The 16,324-nt window shown below is 39.9% G+C and overlaps 7 non-coding genes across 7 annotated transcripts; all 7 read left to right on the top strand.

Annotated features, from left to right (window-relative positions):
* Positions 1-2,299: 2,299 nt before the first annotated feature.
* On the top strand, positions 2,300-2,373 carry trnai-aau (transfer RNA isoleucine (anticodon AAU)). Its single transcript has one exon. It is a non-coding gene; the product is annotated as a tRNA-Ile (tRNA).
* Positions 2,374-3,179: 806 nt separating this feature from the next.
* Positions 3,180-3,253, top strand: trnai-aau (transfer RNA isoleucine (anticodon AAU)). The gene has a single exon. It is a non-coding gene; the product is annotated as a tRNA-Ile (tRNA).
* A 1,592-nt stretch (positions 3,254-4,845) lies between these two features.
* Positions 4,846-4,919, top strand: trnai-aau (transfer RNA isoleucine (anticodon AAU)). Its single transcript has one exon. It is a non-coding gene; the product is annotated as a tRNA-Ile (tRNA).
* Positions 4,920-7,318: 2,399 nt separating this feature from the next.
* trnai-aau (transfer RNA isoleucine (anticodon AAU)) lies at positions 7,319-7,392 on the top strand. Its single transcript has one exon. It is a non-coding gene; the product is annotated as a tRNA-Ile (tRNA).
* Positions 7,393-9,292: 1,900 nt separating this feature from the next.
* On the top strand, positions 9,293-9,366 carry trnai-aau (transfer RNA isoleucine (anticodon AAU)). The gene has a single exon. It is a non-coding gene; the product is annotated as a tRNA-Ile (tRNA).
* A 3,437-nt stretch (positions 9,367-12,803) lies between these two features.
* Positions 12,804-12,877, top strand: trnai-aau (transfer RNA isoleucine (anticodon AAU)). Its single transcript has one exon. It is a non-coding gene; the product is annotated as a tRNA-Ile (tRNA).
* Positions 12,878-15,661: 2,784 nt separating this feature from the next.
* Positions 15,662-15,735, top strand: trnai-aau (transfer RNA isoleucine (anticodon AAU)). Its single transcript has one exon. It is a non-coding gene; the product is annotated as a tRNA-Ile (tRNA).
* Positions 15,736-16,324: the final 589 nt, after the last annotated feature.

Here is a 16,324-nt window from a genome sequence, read left to right as displayed (position 1 = left end):
TCTCTCTCTCTCGCTCTGTCTCTCTCTCGCTCTCTCTCTCTCTCTCTCTCTCTCTCTCTCTCTCTCTCTCTCTCTCTCTCTCTCTCTCTCTCTCTCTCAGCGCCCCGCCCTCTAGGACACCTGTTCCCGTCAGGCGGCTGGCTCCCTCTCCTTCTGAATTATTTATGTTGTCACGGTTACCTGCCCAGAAAACCTTGGTTACTGGACAGGCGGCAGGTGACACTAGTTTTGTCCTGGGAAGCAGTTGCTGATTGGCTAATAAAGGTTTCAAAGTTCAGGGAGGGTTATTTGTTGGTTGAAAAGAAACACAAAACACTCAAGTGCCATAAACACACACACACACTCTTCCCCATGCTCACTTGGTCACATATTAACTAGAGAAGGACATTAAGTACAGAGAGGTAAAGAGCCAGCAGACAGCTGCACCCTCTTTCTCCACTCCTTACTCTCTCTTTCTGTCTTTCTCCACTCCTTACTCTCTCTTTCTCCACTCCTTACTCTCTCTTTCTCCACTCCTTACTCTCTCTTTCTCCACTCCTTACTCTCTCTTTCTCCACTCCTTACTCTCTCTCTTTCTCCACTCCTTACTCTCTCTCTTTCTCCACTCCTTACTCTCTCTCTTTCTCCACTCCTTACTCTCTCTTTCTCCACTCATTACTCTCTCTTTCTCCACTCCTTACTCTCTCTTTCTCCACTCCTTACTCTCTCTTTCTGTCTTTCTCCACTCCTTACTCTCTCTTTCTGTCTTTCTCCACTCCTTACTCTCTCTTTCTCCACTCCTTACTCTCTCTTTCTGTCTTTCTCCACTCCTTACATTCTCTTTCTCCACTCCTTACTCTCTCTTTCTGTCTTTCTCCACTCCTTACTCTCTCTTTCTCCACTCATTACTCTCTCTTTCTCCACTCCTTACTCTCTCTTTCTCCACTCCTTACTCTGTCTTTCTGTCTTTCTCCACTCATTACTCTCTCTTTCTCCACTCCTTACTCTCTCTTTCTGTCTTTCTCTACTCCTTACTCCCTCTTTCTCCACTTCTTACTCTCTCTTTCTCCACTCCTTACTCTCTCTTTCTGTCTTTCTCCACTCCTTACTCTCTCTTTCTGTCTTTCTCCACTCCTTACTCTCTCTTTCTGTCTTTCTCCACTCCTTACTATCTTTCTCTGTCTTTCACTGTTTCTTTCTCTCTATTTCTTTCTGTCTCTCTCTCAATTCAATTTCAATTCAAGGGGCTTTATTGGCATGGGAAACATATTTTAACATTGCCAAAGCAAGTGAGGTAGATAATATACAAAAGGGAATTAAACAATTCAACTTTACAGTAAATATTACACTCAAAGAAGTTCCAGAGAAAAGGAAGGATAGTATCATTGATCTTTAATAAGCTTTACGTATCGATCTCATGGCTTTCGTGAGTTTTTATTTTATTTAAATTAGCACCCTTGTGTAGACCTTGCCCCGCCCACATCCGTTCCACGTATCGAAAGGGGTTGGAGGCGAAGGAAATACTAATAAGTGCTACCAAATACAACATACATTTCATAAATAGTCAAATAAAGTGTGTAAATAAGACGTATTAAACACATCTGTAAAACCACAATGAGGACATATAGACCTACCGAGCAAGTTTTCATTAATCATTGGGTACATCGTACGAAAAACATCAGAGTGATCTTAAATAGGAGCATAATTCACGTTTAAATTCACCACAGGCATTTCATCATAACGACCTTTAGGAAATAATGTCTGGAGGGTGAAAATCCCCAAACATTCCCTTTAACTCAGAGTTTTATTAATATCACCTCCCCTGTCTGATATCTTAACTTTCTCTATGACACACAATCTAAAGGTAGAAATATCATGCTTCAGGTCATTAAAATGTACTGCGCCTGTCGTTTCTCCTGGTTGAACTTTTATGTTCACTGATTCTCTGTTTGAGAGAGCGAGATGATAAAATGTGCCAGTGTTTCTTGACCGCATCTCCCACTTTTCGCGAGTTCAAAGTTTATGTCGTTGTGAACATTACGGAGTGTTCTTTAGCTTTAGCGGGACTTTGTTTGTAGCAGTTCATCTCGTGTTTTTCCTAATGTCAAATTAAGACCTTCATCCACACACATCATTGTGTTGCTGTCCTGGAGCCCTGTGGGGTGTGTTTGTGAACAGAGCTCCGGGACCATCTTGCTTAGGGGGCTCTTCTCCATGTTTATTTCTCAATAGGTGATGGGTTAGTTATGGAATATCTTGAGCTCTTATTTAGTACAGTGTAGTTAGTTCCACCTTTATACGTAGATTGAGTATTATCTAAGGCCGGTTAGCTCAGTTGGTTAGAGCGTCGTGCTAATAACGCGAAGGTCGCGGGTTCGATACCCGTACTGGCCAGGAGTTTTTATTTTTACTTTACAGTGTCACATAACTCTATTGTTTGGGGTTTACAATGTGCATTTTAAATTAGTAGTATGAGTTGTCGATTGTTGTGTTATTGTGGAGTGACATTTTAATGTAGGAGTTTTTTTTTCATTGTAGGAGTTTTCATTCGTCTTTTATCATCCAAGGAAGGAACAAATTAACAGTCAATATCACACTCACAGAAGTTCCAAAAATAATAAAGACATTTCAAATGTCATGATGTATATATGCAGTGTTGTAATGATGTGCAAATGGTTAACGCACAATGACGTTGGCTCGTTTAAAGAAAGACAAACAGACTGTCTGAGAGTCTGTCTCTCTCTCCTTTTCCTTCCCCTCACCTGTCTTTCCTCTGTAGGTGGTCTATGTGAGGAGAGGAGACTCCTTGGTCACAGTGTGAGGGTGTGAAATGCTTCATTCTATTCCATTAACTGACAGGTCACAGTCATTTATTCTGTTAAATCAATGATCACTATGAAGTGTTGTACAGGGCCCCAACAGCCCTCACTAATGTACAGAGCCCCAACAGCCCTCACTAATGTACAGAGCCCCAACAGCCCTCACTAATGTACAGGGCCCCAACAGCCCTCACTAATGTACAGGGTTCCCAACAGCCATAGTGTTGATCATTGACAGTGTAGAAGGGAGTCCTTGGAACTGAGCTGGATTTGTTTACGTTCTCTGCCCTCTAATGGTAGAACGTAGACATTGTAGATAAGCGACCACCTCCAGACCCATATATGGGTGTATACCTGTTCCGTAGATTGAACATTATCTCAGGCCGGTTAGCTCAGTTGGTTAGAGCGTCGTGCTAATAACGCGAAGGTCGCGGGTTCGATACCCGTACTGGCCAGCAGGATTTATTTGTATTTTTACTATGAATGTCTACAGTGTCTTATAACTCTATTGATTGGGTTCTACCATATGCGTTTTAAATTAGTAGTATGAATTGTCGATTGTTATTGTGGAGTGACATTTTATTGTAGGAGTTTTTTTTTTAATGGTAGGAGTTTTCATTCGTCTTTTATCAACTAAGGAAGGAAGGAGGACATGGACTAAGAGACAGAGAGACAGAATGGTGAAGAAACAGATAGACGGGTCCATCAATCATTTGATTCATTCAATATTCACACACACACACACACACGCACACACATAGTCTTGTACAGCTAACCTTGTGGGAACACACAATTCAATCCCATTCAAAATCCTATTTTCCATAACCACTAACCCTAACCTGTTCTCTTTTAACCTTACTTTAACCTTAACGCTAAATCAAAAACCTAACCTTAACCCTAAATCAAAAACCTAACCTTAACCCTAAACCAAAAACCTAACCTTAACCCTAACCAAAAACCTCACCTTAAACCTAAACCAAAAACCTCACCTTAACCCTACACCAAAAACCTAACCTTAACCCTAAACCAAAAACCTAACCTTAACCCTAAACCAAAAACCTAACCTTAACCCTAAACCAAAAACCTAACCTTAACCCTAAACCTAACCTTAACCCTACACCAAAAACCTAACCCTAAACCAAAAACCTAACCTTAACCCTAAACCAAAAACCTAACCTTAACCCTAAACCAAAAACCTAACCTTAACCCTAAACCAAAAACCTAACCTTAACCCTAAACCTAACCTTAACCTTAACCTTAACCTTAACCCTAAACCAAAAACCTAACCTTAACTCTAAACCAAAAACCTAACCTTAACCCTAAACCAAAAACCTAACCTTAACCCTAAACCAAAAACCTAACCTTAACCCTAAACCTAACCTTAACCTTAACCTTAACCCTAAACCAAAAACCTAACCTTAACCCTAAACCTAACCCTAGCTCCTAAACCTAATTCTAACTTTAACCCTAAACCCCATATAAATAGCATTTGCTCTCGTGGGGACTAACACTCTGTAAACAGGAATGACAAGCTAAAGTTATCTAGATAGTCACAGAAATGTACGTTCAGCCTGTTCATTATTTCCGCCCGAGTTGACTTATCTTACGAAGTCAGCTTGGTTTAATATAGTTCCTTTCGTTTTTGACCTCGACATTGTTGCTGGATCGATACTTTCATAGTTAACATGCTGTCTCTGCTAGCTAGGTTATGTCATCTGGAGTTGAAATAGGGCCCCAACAGCCCTCACTAATGTACAGGGTTCCAACAGCCCTCACTAATGTACAGAGCCCCAACAGCCCTCACTAATGTACAGGGCCCCAACAGCCCTCACTAATGTACAGAGCCACAACAGCGCTCACTAATGTACAGGGTTCCCAACAGCCATAGTGTTGATCATTGACAGTGTAGAAGGGAGTCCTTGGAACTGAGCTGGATTTGTTTACGTTCTCTGCCCTCTAATGGTAGAACGTAGACATTGTAGATAAGCGACCACCTCCAGACCCATATATGGGTGTATCCCCGTTCCGTAGATTGATCATTATCTCAGGCCGGTTAGCTCAGTTGGTTAGAGCGTCGTGCTAATAACGCGAAGGTCGCGGGTTCGATACCCGTACTGGCCAGCAGGATTTATTTGTATTTTTACTATGAATGTCTACAGTGTCTTATAACTCTATTGATTGGGTTCTACCATATGCGTTTTAAATTAGTAGTATGAATTGTCGATTGTTATTGTGGAGTGACATTTTATTGTAGGAGTTTTTTTTTTAATTGTAGGAGTTTTCATTCGTTTTTTATCATCCAAGGAAGGAAGGAGGACAGGGACTTCATGGACTAAAAGACAGAGAGACAGAATGGTGAAGAAACAGATAGACGGGTCCATCAATCATTTGATTCATTCAATATTCACACACACACACACACACACACACACACACACACACACACACACACATAGTCTTGTACTATTTTCCATAACCACTAACCCTAACCTGTTCTCTTTTAACCTTACTTTAACCTTAACCCTAAATCAAAAACCTAACCTTAACCCTAAACCAAAAACCTAACCTTAACCCTAACCAAAAACCTCACCTTAAACCTAAACCAAAAACCTCACCTTAACCCTACACCAAAAACCTAACCTTAACCCTAAACCAAAAACCTAACCTTAACCCTAAACCAAAAACCTAACCTTAACCCTAAACCAAAAACCTAACCTTAACCCTAAACCAAAAACCTAACCTTAACCCTAAACCTAACCTTAACCCTACAACCAAAAACCTAACCCTAAACCAAAAACCTAACCTTAACCCTAAACCAAAAACCTAACCTTAACCCTAAACCCTAAACCAAAAACCTAACCTTAACCCTAAACCAAAAACCTAACCTTAACCCTAAACCCTAAACCAAAAACCTAACCTTAACCCTAAACCAAAAACCTAACCTTAACCCTAAACCCTAAACCAAAAACCTAACCTTAACCCTAAACCAAAAACCTAACCTTAACCCTAAATCAAAAACCTAACCTTAACCCTAACCCAAAAACCTAACCTTAACCCTAAACCTAACCTTAACCCTACACCAAAAACCTAACCTTAGCCCTAAACCAAAAACCTAACCTTAACCCTAAACCAAAAACCTAACCTTAACCCTAAACCCTAAACCAAAAACCTAACCTTAACCCTAAACCAAAAACCTAACCTTAACCCTAAACCCTAAACCAAAAACCTAACCTTAACCCTAAACCAAAAACCTAACCTTAACCCTAAACCCTAAACCAAAAACCTAACCTTAACCTTAAACCAAAAACCTAACCTTAACCCTAACCCAAAAACCTAACCTTAACCCTAAGCCAAAAACCTAACCTTAACCCTAAGCCAAAAACCTAACCTTAACCCTAAACCCTACACCAAAAACCTAACCTTAACCCTAAACCCTAAACCAAAAACCTAACCTTAACCCTAAACCAAAAATCTAACCTTAACCCTAAACCCTAAACCAAAAACCTAACCTTAACCCTAAACCAAAAACCTAACCTTAACCCTAAACCAAAAACCTAACCTTAACCCTAAACCAAAAACCTAACCTTAACCCTAAACCTAACCTTAACCCTACACCAAAAACCTAACCCTAAACCAAAAACCTAACCTTAACCCTAAACCAAAAACCTAACCTTAACCCTAAACGCTAAACCAAAAACCTAACCTTAACCCTAAACCAAAAACCTAACCTTAACCCTAAACCCTAAACCAAAAACCTAACCTTAACCCTAAACCAAAAACCTAACCTTAACCCTAAACCAAAAACCTAACCTTAACCCTAAACCAAAAACCTAACCTTAACCCTAAACCTAACCTTAACCTTAACCTTAACCCTAAACCAAAAACCTAACCTTAACCCTAAACCTAACCCTAGCTCCTAAACCTAATTCTAACTTTAACCCTAAACCCCATATAAATAGCATTTGCTCTCGTGGGGACTAACACTCTGTAAACAGGAATGACAAGCTAAAGTTATCTAGATAGTCACAGAAATGTACGTTCAGCCTGTTCATTATTTCCGCCCGAGTTGACTTATCTTACGAAGTCAGCTTGGTTTAATATAGTTCCTTTCGTTTTTGACCTCGACATTGTTGCTGGATCGATACTTTCATAGTTAACATGCTGTCTCTGCTAGCTAGGTTATGTCATCTGGAGTTGAAATAGGGCCCCAACAGCCCTCACTAATGTACAGGGTTCCAACAGCCCTCACTAATGTACAGAGCCCCAACAGCCCTCACTAATGTACAGGGCCCCAACAGCCCTCACTAATGTACAGAGCCACAACAGCGCTCACTAATATACAGGGTTCCCAACAGCCATAGTGTTGATCATTGACTGTGTAGAAGGGAGTCCTTGGAACTGAGCTGGATTTGTTTACGTTCTCTGCCCTCTAAGGGTAGAACGTAGACATTGTAGATAAGCGACCACCTCCAGACCCATATATGGGTGTATCCCCGTTCCGTAGATTGATCATTATCTCAGGCCGGTTAGCTCAGTTGGTTAGAGCGTCGTGCTAATAACGCGAAGGTCGCGGGTTCGATACCCGTACTGGCCAGCAGGATTTATTTGTATTTTTACTATGAATGTCTACAGTGTCTTATAACTCTATTGATTGGGTTCTACCATATGCGTTTTAAATTAGTAGTATGAATTGTCGATTGTTATTGTGGAGTGACATTTTATTGTAGGAGTTTTTTTTTTAATGGTAGGAGTTTTCATTCGTCTTTTATCAACTAAGGAAGGAAGGAGGACATGGACTAAGAGACAGAGAGACAGAATGGTGAAGAAACAGATAGACGGGTCCATCAATCATTTGATTCATTCAATATTCACACACACACACACACACGCACACACATAGTCTTGTACAGCTAACCTTGTGGGAACACACAATTCAATCCCATTCAAAATCCTATTTTCCATAACCACTAACCCTAACCTGTTCTCTTTTAACCTTACTTTAACCTTAACGCTAAATCAAAAACCTAACCTTAACCCTAAATCAAAAACCTAACCTTAACCCTAAACCAAAAACCTAACCTTAACCCTAACCAAAAACCTCACCTTAAACCTAAACCAAAAACCTCACCTTAACCCTACACCAAAAACCTAACCTTAACCCTAAACCAAAAACCTAACCTTAACCCTAAACCAAAAACCTAACCTTAACCCTAAACCAAAAACCTAACCTTAACCCTAAACCTAACCTTAACCCTACACCAAAAACCTAACCTTAACCCTAAACCAAAAACCTAACCTTAACCCTAAACCAAAAACCTAACCTTAACCCTAAACCCTAAACCAAAAACCTAACCTTAACCCTAAACCAAAAACCTAACCTTAACCCTAAACCCTAAACCAAAAACCTAACCTTAACCCTAACCAAAAACCTCACCTTAAACCTAAACCAAAAACCTCACCTTAACCCTACACCAAAAACCTAACCTTAACCCTAAACCAAAAACCTAACCTTAACCCTAAACCAAAAACCTAACCTTAACCCTAAACCAAAAACCTAACCTTAACCCTAAACCTAACCTTAACCCTACACCAAAAACCTAACCTTAAACCCCTAAACCAAAAACCTAACCTTAACCCTAAACCAAAAACCTAACCTTAACCCTAAACCAAAAACCTAACCTTAACCCTAAACCTAACCTTAACCTTAACCTTAACCCTAAACCAAAAACCTAACCTTAACTCTAAACCAAAAACCTAACCTTAACCCTAAACCAAAAACCTAACCTTAACCCTAAACCAAAAACCTAACCTTAACCCTAAACCTAACCTTAACCTTAACCTTAACCCTAAACCAAAAACCTAACCTTAACCCTAAACCTAACCCTAGCTCCTAAACCTAATTCTAACTTTAACCCTAAACCCCATATAAATAGCATTTGCTCTCGTGGGGACTAACACTCTGTAAACAGGAATGACAAGCTAAAGTTATCTAGATAGTCACAGAAATGTACGTTCAGCCTGTTCATTATTTCCGCCCGAGTTGACTTATCTTACGAAGTCAGCTTGGTTTAATATAGTTCCTTTCGTTTTTGACCTCGACATTGTTGCTGGATCGATACTTTCATAGTTAACATGCTGTCTCTGCTAGCTAGGTTATGTCATCTGGAGTTGAAATAGGGCCCCAACAGCCCTCACTAATGTACAGGGTTCCAACAGCCCTCACTAATGTACAGAGCCCCAACAGCCCTCACTAATGTACAGGGCCCCAACAGCCCTCACTAATGTACAGAGCCACAACAGCGCTCACTAATGTACAGGGTTCCCAACAGCCATAGTGTTGATCATTGACAGTGTAGAAGGGAGTCCTTGGAACTGAGCTGGATTTGTTTACGTTCTCTGCCCTCTAATGGTAGAACGTAGACATTGTAGATAAGCGACCACCTCCAGACCCATATATGGGTGTATCCCCGTTCCGTAGATTGATCATTATCTCAGGCCGGTTAGCTCAGTTGGTTAGAGCGTCGTGCTAATAACGCGAAGGTCGCGGGTTCGATACCCGTACTGGCCAGCAGGATTTATTTGTATTTTTACTATGAATGTCTACAGTGTCTTATAACTCTATTGATTGGGTTCTACCATATGCGTTTTAAATTAGTAGTATGAATTGTCGATTGTTATTGTGGAGTGACATTTTATTGTAGGAGTTTTTTTTTTAATTGTAGGAGTTTTCATTCGTTTTTTATCATCCAAGGAAGGAAGGAGGACAGGGACTTCATGGACTAAAAGACAGAGAGACAGAATGGTGAAGAAACAGATAGACGGGTCCATCAATCATTTGATTCATTCAATATTCACACACACACACACACACACACACACACACACACACACATAGTCTTGTACTATTTTCCATAACCACTAACCCTAACCTGTTCTCTTTTAACCTTACTTTAACCTTAACCCTAAATCAAAAACCTAACCTTAACCCTAAACCAAAAACCTAACCTTAACCCTAACCAAAAACCTCACCTTAAACCTAAACCAAAAACCTCACCTTAACCCTACACCAAAAACCTAACCTTAACCCTAAACCAAAAACCTAACCTTAACCCTAAACCAAAAACCTAACCTTAACCCTAAACCAAAAACCTAACCTTAACCCTAAACCAAAAACCTAACCTTAACCCTAAACCTAACCTTAACCCTACAACCAAAAACCTAACCCTAAACCAAAAACCTAACCTTAACCCTAAACCAAAAACCTAACCTTAACCCTAAACCCTAAACCAAAAACCTAACCTTAACCCTAAACCAAAAACCTAACCTTAACCCTAAACCCTAAACCAAAAACCTAACCTTAACCCTAAACCAAAAACCTAACCTTAACCCTAAACCCTAAACCAAAAACCTAACCTTAACCCTAAACCAAAAACCTAACCTTAACCCTAAATCAAAAACCTAACCTTAACCCTAACCCAAAAACCTAACCTTAACCCTAAACCTAACCTTAACCCTACACCAAAAACCTAACCTTAGCCCTAAACCAAAAACCTAACCTTAACCCTAAACCAAAAACCTAACCTTAACCCTAAACCCTAAACCAAAAACCTAACCTTAACCCTAAACCAAAAACCTAACCTTAACCCTAAACCCTAAACCAAAAACCTAACCTTAACCCTAAACCAAAAACCTAACCTTAACCCTAAACCCTAAACCAAAAACCTAACCTTAACCTTAAACCAAAAACCTAACCTTAACCCTAACCCAAAAACCTAACCTTAACCCTAAGCCAAAAACCTAACCTTAACCCTAAGCCAAAAACCTAACCTTAACCCTAAACCCTACACCAAAAACCTAACCTTAACCCTAAACCCTAAACCAAAAACCTAACCTTAACCCTACACCAAAAACCTAACCTTAACCCTAAACCAAAAACCTAACATTAACCCTAAACCAAAAACCTAACCTTAACCCTACACCAAAAACCTAACCTTAACCCTAAACCAAAAACCTAACCTTAACCCTAAACCAAAAACCTAACCTTAACCCTAAACCAAAAACCTAACCTTAACCCTAAACCAAAAACCTAACCTTAACCCTAAACCTAACCTTAACCCTACACCAAAAACCTAACCTTAACCCTAAACCCTAAACCAAAAACCTAACCTTAACCCTAAACCAAAAACCTAACCTTAACCCTAAACCAAGAACCTAACCTTAACCCTAAACCTAAACTTAACCCTACACCAAAAACCTAACCTTAACCCTAAACCAAAAACCTAACCTTAACCCTAAACCAAAAACCTAACCTTAACCCTAAACCCTAAACCAAAAACCTAACCTTAACCCTAAACCAAAAACCTAACCTTAACCCTAAACCCTAAACCAAAAACCTAACCTTAACCCTAAACCAAAAACCTAACTTTAACCCTAAACCAAAAACCTAACCTTAACCCTAAACCTAACCTTAACCTTAACCTTAACCCTAAACCAAAAACCTAACCTTAACCCTAAACCTAACCCTAGCTCCTAAACCTAATTCTAACTTTAACCCTAAACCCCATATAAATAGCATTTGCTCTCGTGGGGACTAACACTCTGTAAACAGGAATGACAAGCTAAAGTTATCTAGATAGTCACAGAAATGTACGTTCAGCCTGTTCATTATTTCCGCCCGAGTTGACTTATCTTACGAAGTCAGCTTGGTTTAATATAGTTCCTTTCGTTTTTGACCTCGACATTGTTGCTGGATCGATACTTTCATAGTTAACATGCTGTCTCTGCTAGCTAGGTTATGTCATCTGCAGTTGAAATAGGGCCCCAACAGCCCTCACTAATGTACAGGGTTCCAACAGCCCTCACTAATGTACAGAGCCCCAACAGCCCTCACTAATGTACAGAGCCACAACAGCGCTCACTAATGTACAGGGTTCCCAACAGCCATAGTGTTGATCATTGACAGTGTAGAAGGGAGTCCTTGGAACTGAGCTGGATTTGTTTACGTTCTCTACGTTCTCTAACCCTAACCCTAACCCTAACCCTAACCAAAAACCTAACCTTAACCCTAAACCAAAAACCTAACCTTAACCCTAAACCTAACCTTAACCCTACACCAAAAACCTAACCCTAAACCAAAAACCTAACCTTAACCCTAAACCAAAAACCTAACCTTAACCCTAAACCCTAAACCAAAAACCTAACCTTAACCCTAAACCAAAAACCTAACCTTAACCCTAAACCCTAAACCAAAAACCTAACCTTAACCCTAAACCAAAAACCTAACCTTAACCCTAAACCAAAAACCTAACCTTAACCCTAAACCTAACCTTAACCCTAAACCTAACCTTAACCTTAACCCTAAACCAAAAACCTAACCTTAACCCTAAACCTAACCCTAGCTCCTAAACCTAATTCTAACTTTAACCCTAAACCCCATATAAATAGCATTTGCTCTCGTGGGGACTAACACTCTGTAAACAGGAATGACAAGCTAAAGTTATCTAGATAGTCACAGAAATGTACGTTCAGCCTGTTCATTATTTCCGCCCGAGTTGACTTATCTTACGAAGTCAGCTTGGTTTAATATAGTTCCTTTCGTTTTTGACCTCGACATTGTTGCTGGATCGATACTTTCATAGTTAACATGCTGTCTCTGCTAGCTAGGTTATATCATCTGGAGTTGAAATAGGGCCCCAACAGCCCTCACTAATGTACAGGGTTCCAACAGCCCTCACTAATGTACAGAGCCCCAACAGCCCTCACTAATGTACAGGGCCCCAACAGCCCTCACTAATGTACAGAGCCACAACAGCGCTCACTAATGTACAGGGTTCCCAACAGCCATAGTGTTGATCATTGACAGTGTAGAAGGGAGTCCTTGGAACTGAGCTGGATTTGTTTACGTTCTCTGCCCTCTAATGGTAGAACGTAGACATTGTAGATAAGCGACCACCTCCAGACCCATATATGGGTGTATCCCCGTTCCGTAGATTGATCATTATCTCAGGCCGGTTAGCTCAGTTGGTTAGAGCGTCGTGCTAATAACGCGAAGGTCGTGGGTTCGATACCCGTACTGGCCAGCAGGATTTATTTGTATTTTTACTATGAATGTCTACAGTGTCTTATAACTCTATTGATTGGGTTCTACCATATGCGTTTTAAATTAGTAGTATGAATTGTCGATTGTTATTGTGGAGTGACATTTTATTGTAGGAGTTTTTTTTTAAATTGTAGGAGTTTTCAGTCGTCTTTTATCATCCAAGGAAGGAAGGAGGACAGGGACTTCATGGACTAAGAGACAGAGAGACAGAATGGTGAAGAAACAGATAGACGGGTCCATCAATCATTTGATTCATTCAATATTCACACACACACACACACACACACACACACACACACACACATAGTCTTGTACAGCTAACCTTGTGGGAACACACAATTCAATCCCATTCAAAATCCTATTTTCCATAACCACTAACCCTAACCTGTTCTCTTTTAACCTTACTTTAACCTTAACCCTAAATCAAAAACCTAACCTTAACCCTAAACCAAAAACCTAACCTTAACCCTAACCAAAAACCTCACCTTAAACCTAAACCAAAAACCTCACCTTAACCCTACACCAAAAACCTAACCTTAACCCTAAACCAAAAACCTAACCTTAACCCTAAACCAAAAACCTAACCTTAACCCTAAACCAAAAACCTAACCTTAACCCTAAACCAAAAACCTAACCTTAACCCTAAACCTAACCTTAACCCTACAACCAAAAACCTAACCCTAAACCAAAAACATAACCTTAACCCTAAACCAAAAACCTAACCTTAACCCTAAACCCTAAACCAAAAACCTAACCTTAACCCTAAACCAAAAACCTAACCTTAACCCTAAACCCTAAACCAAAAACCTAACCTTAACCCTAAACCAAAAACCTAACCTTAACCCTAAACCCTAAACCAAAAACCTAACCTTAACCCTAAACCAAAAACCTAACCTTAACCCTAAATCAAAAACCTAACCTTAACCCTAACCCAAAAACCTAACCTTAACCCTAAACCTAACCTTAACCCTACACCAAAAACCTAACCTTAGCCCTAAACCAAAAACCTAACCTTAACCCTAAACCAAAAACCTAACCTTAACCCTAAACCCTAAACCAAAAACCTAACCTTAACCCTAAACCAAAAACCTAACCTTAACCCTAAACCCTAAACCAAAAACCTAACCTTAACCCTAAACCAAAAACCTAACCTTAACCCTAAACCCTAAACCAAAAACCTAACCTTAACCTTAAACCAAAAACCTAACCTTAACCCTAACCCAAAAACCTAACCTTAACCTTAAGCCAAAAACCTAACCTTAACCCTAAGCCAAAAACCTAACCTTAACCCTAAACCCTACACCAAAAACCTAACCTTAACCCTAAACCCTAAACCAAAAACCTAACCTTAACCCTACACCAAAAACCTAACCTTAACCCTAAACCAAAAACCTAACATTAACCCTAAACCAAAAACCTAACCTTAACCCTACACCAAAAACCTAACCTTAACCCTAAACCAAAAACCTAACCTTAACCCTAAACCAAAAACCTAACCTTAACCCTAAACCAAAAACCTAACCTTAACCCTAAACCAAAAACCTAACCTTAACCCTAAACCTAACCTTAACCCTACACCAAAAACCTAACCTTAACCCTAAACCAAAAACCTAACCTTAACCCTAAACCAAAAACCTAACCTTAACCCTAAACCCTAAACCAAAAACCTAACCTTAACCCTAAACCAAAAACATAACCTTAACCCTAAACCCTAAACCAAAAACCTAACCTTAACCCTAACCAAAAACCTCACCTTAACCCTACACCAAAAACCTAACCTTAACCCTAAACCAAAAACCTAACCTTAACCCTAAACCAAAAACCTAACCTTAACCCTAAACCAAAAACCTAACCTTAACACTAAACCAAGAACCTAACCTTAACCCTAAACCTAAACTTAACCCTACACCAAAAACCTAACCTTAACCCTAAACCAAAAACCTAACCTTAACCCTAAACCAAAAACCTAACCTTAACCCTAAACCCTAAACCAAAAACCTAACCTTAACCCTAAACCAAAAACCTAACCTTAACCCTAAACCCTAAACCAAAAACCTAACCTTAACCCTAAACCAAAAACCTAACCTTAACCCTAAACCTAACCTTAACCTTAACCCTAAACCAAAAACCTAACCTTAACCCTAAACCTAACCCTAGCTCCTAAACCTAATTCTAACTTTAACCCTAAACCCCATATAAATAGCATTTGCTCTCGTGGGGACTAACACTCTGTAAACAGGAATGACAAGCTAAAGTTATCTAGATAGTCACAGAAATGTACGTTCAGCCTGTTCATTATTTCCGCCCGAGTTGACTTATCTTACGAAGTCAGCTTGGTTTAATATAGTTCCTTTCGTTTTTGACCTCGACATTGTTGCTGGATCGATACTTTCATAGTTAACATGCTGTCTCTGCTAGCTAGGTTATGTCATCTGGAGTTGAAATAGGGCCCCAACAGCCCTCACTAATGTACAGGGTTCCAACAGCCCTCACTAATGTACAGAGCCCCAACAGCCCTCACTAATGTACAGGGCCCCAACAGCCCTCACTAATGTACAGAGCCACAACAGCGCTCACTAATGTACAGGGTTCCCAACAGCCATAGTGTTGATCATTGACAGTGTAGAAGGGAGTCCTTGGAACTGAGCTGGATTTGTTTACGTTCTCTGCCCTCTAATGGTAGAACGTAGACATTGTAGATAAGCGACCACCTCCAGACCCATATATGGGTGTATCCCCGTTCCGTAGATTGATCATTATCTCAGGCCGGTTAGCTCAGTTGGTTAGAGCGTCGTGCTAATAACGCGAAGGTCGCGGGTTCGATACCCGTACTGGCCAGCAGGATTTATTTGTATTTTTACTATGAATGTCTACAGTGTCTTATAACTCTATTGATTGGGTTCTACCATATGCGTTTTAAATTAGTAGTATGAATTGTCGATTGTTATTGTGGAGTGACATTTTATTGTAGGAGTTTTTTTTTTAATTGTAGGAGTTTTCATTCGTTTTTTATCATCCAAGGAAGGAAGGAGGACAGGGACTTCATGGACTAAAAGACAGAGAGACAGAATGGTGAAGAAACAGATAGACGGGTCCATCAATCATTTGATTCATTCAATATTCACACACACACACACACACACACACACACACACACACACACACACACACACATAGTCTTGTACTATTTTCCATAACCACTAACCCTAACCTGTTCTCTTTTAACCTTACTTTAACCTTAACCCTAAATCAAAAACCTAACCTTAACCCTAAACCAAAAACCTAACCTTAACCCTAACCAAAAACCTAACCTTAACCCTAAACCAAAAACCTCACCTTAACCCTAAACCAAAAACCTAACCTTAACCCTAAACCAAAAACCTAACCTTAACCCTAAACCTAACCTTAACCCTACAACCAAAAACCT

Source organism: Oncorhynchus clarkii, chromosome 10, assembly GCF_045791955.1.
Source record: "Oncorhynchus clarkii lewisi isolate Uvic-CL-2024 chromosome 10, UVic_Ocla_1.0, whole genome shotgun sequence".
Classification (NCBI taxonomy): domain Eukaryota; kingdom Metazoa; phylum Chordata; class Actinopteri; order Salmoniformes; family Salmonidae; genus Oncorhynchus; species Oncorhynchus clarkii.
This window is presented reverse-complemented; position numbering and strand designations above follow the sequence as displayed.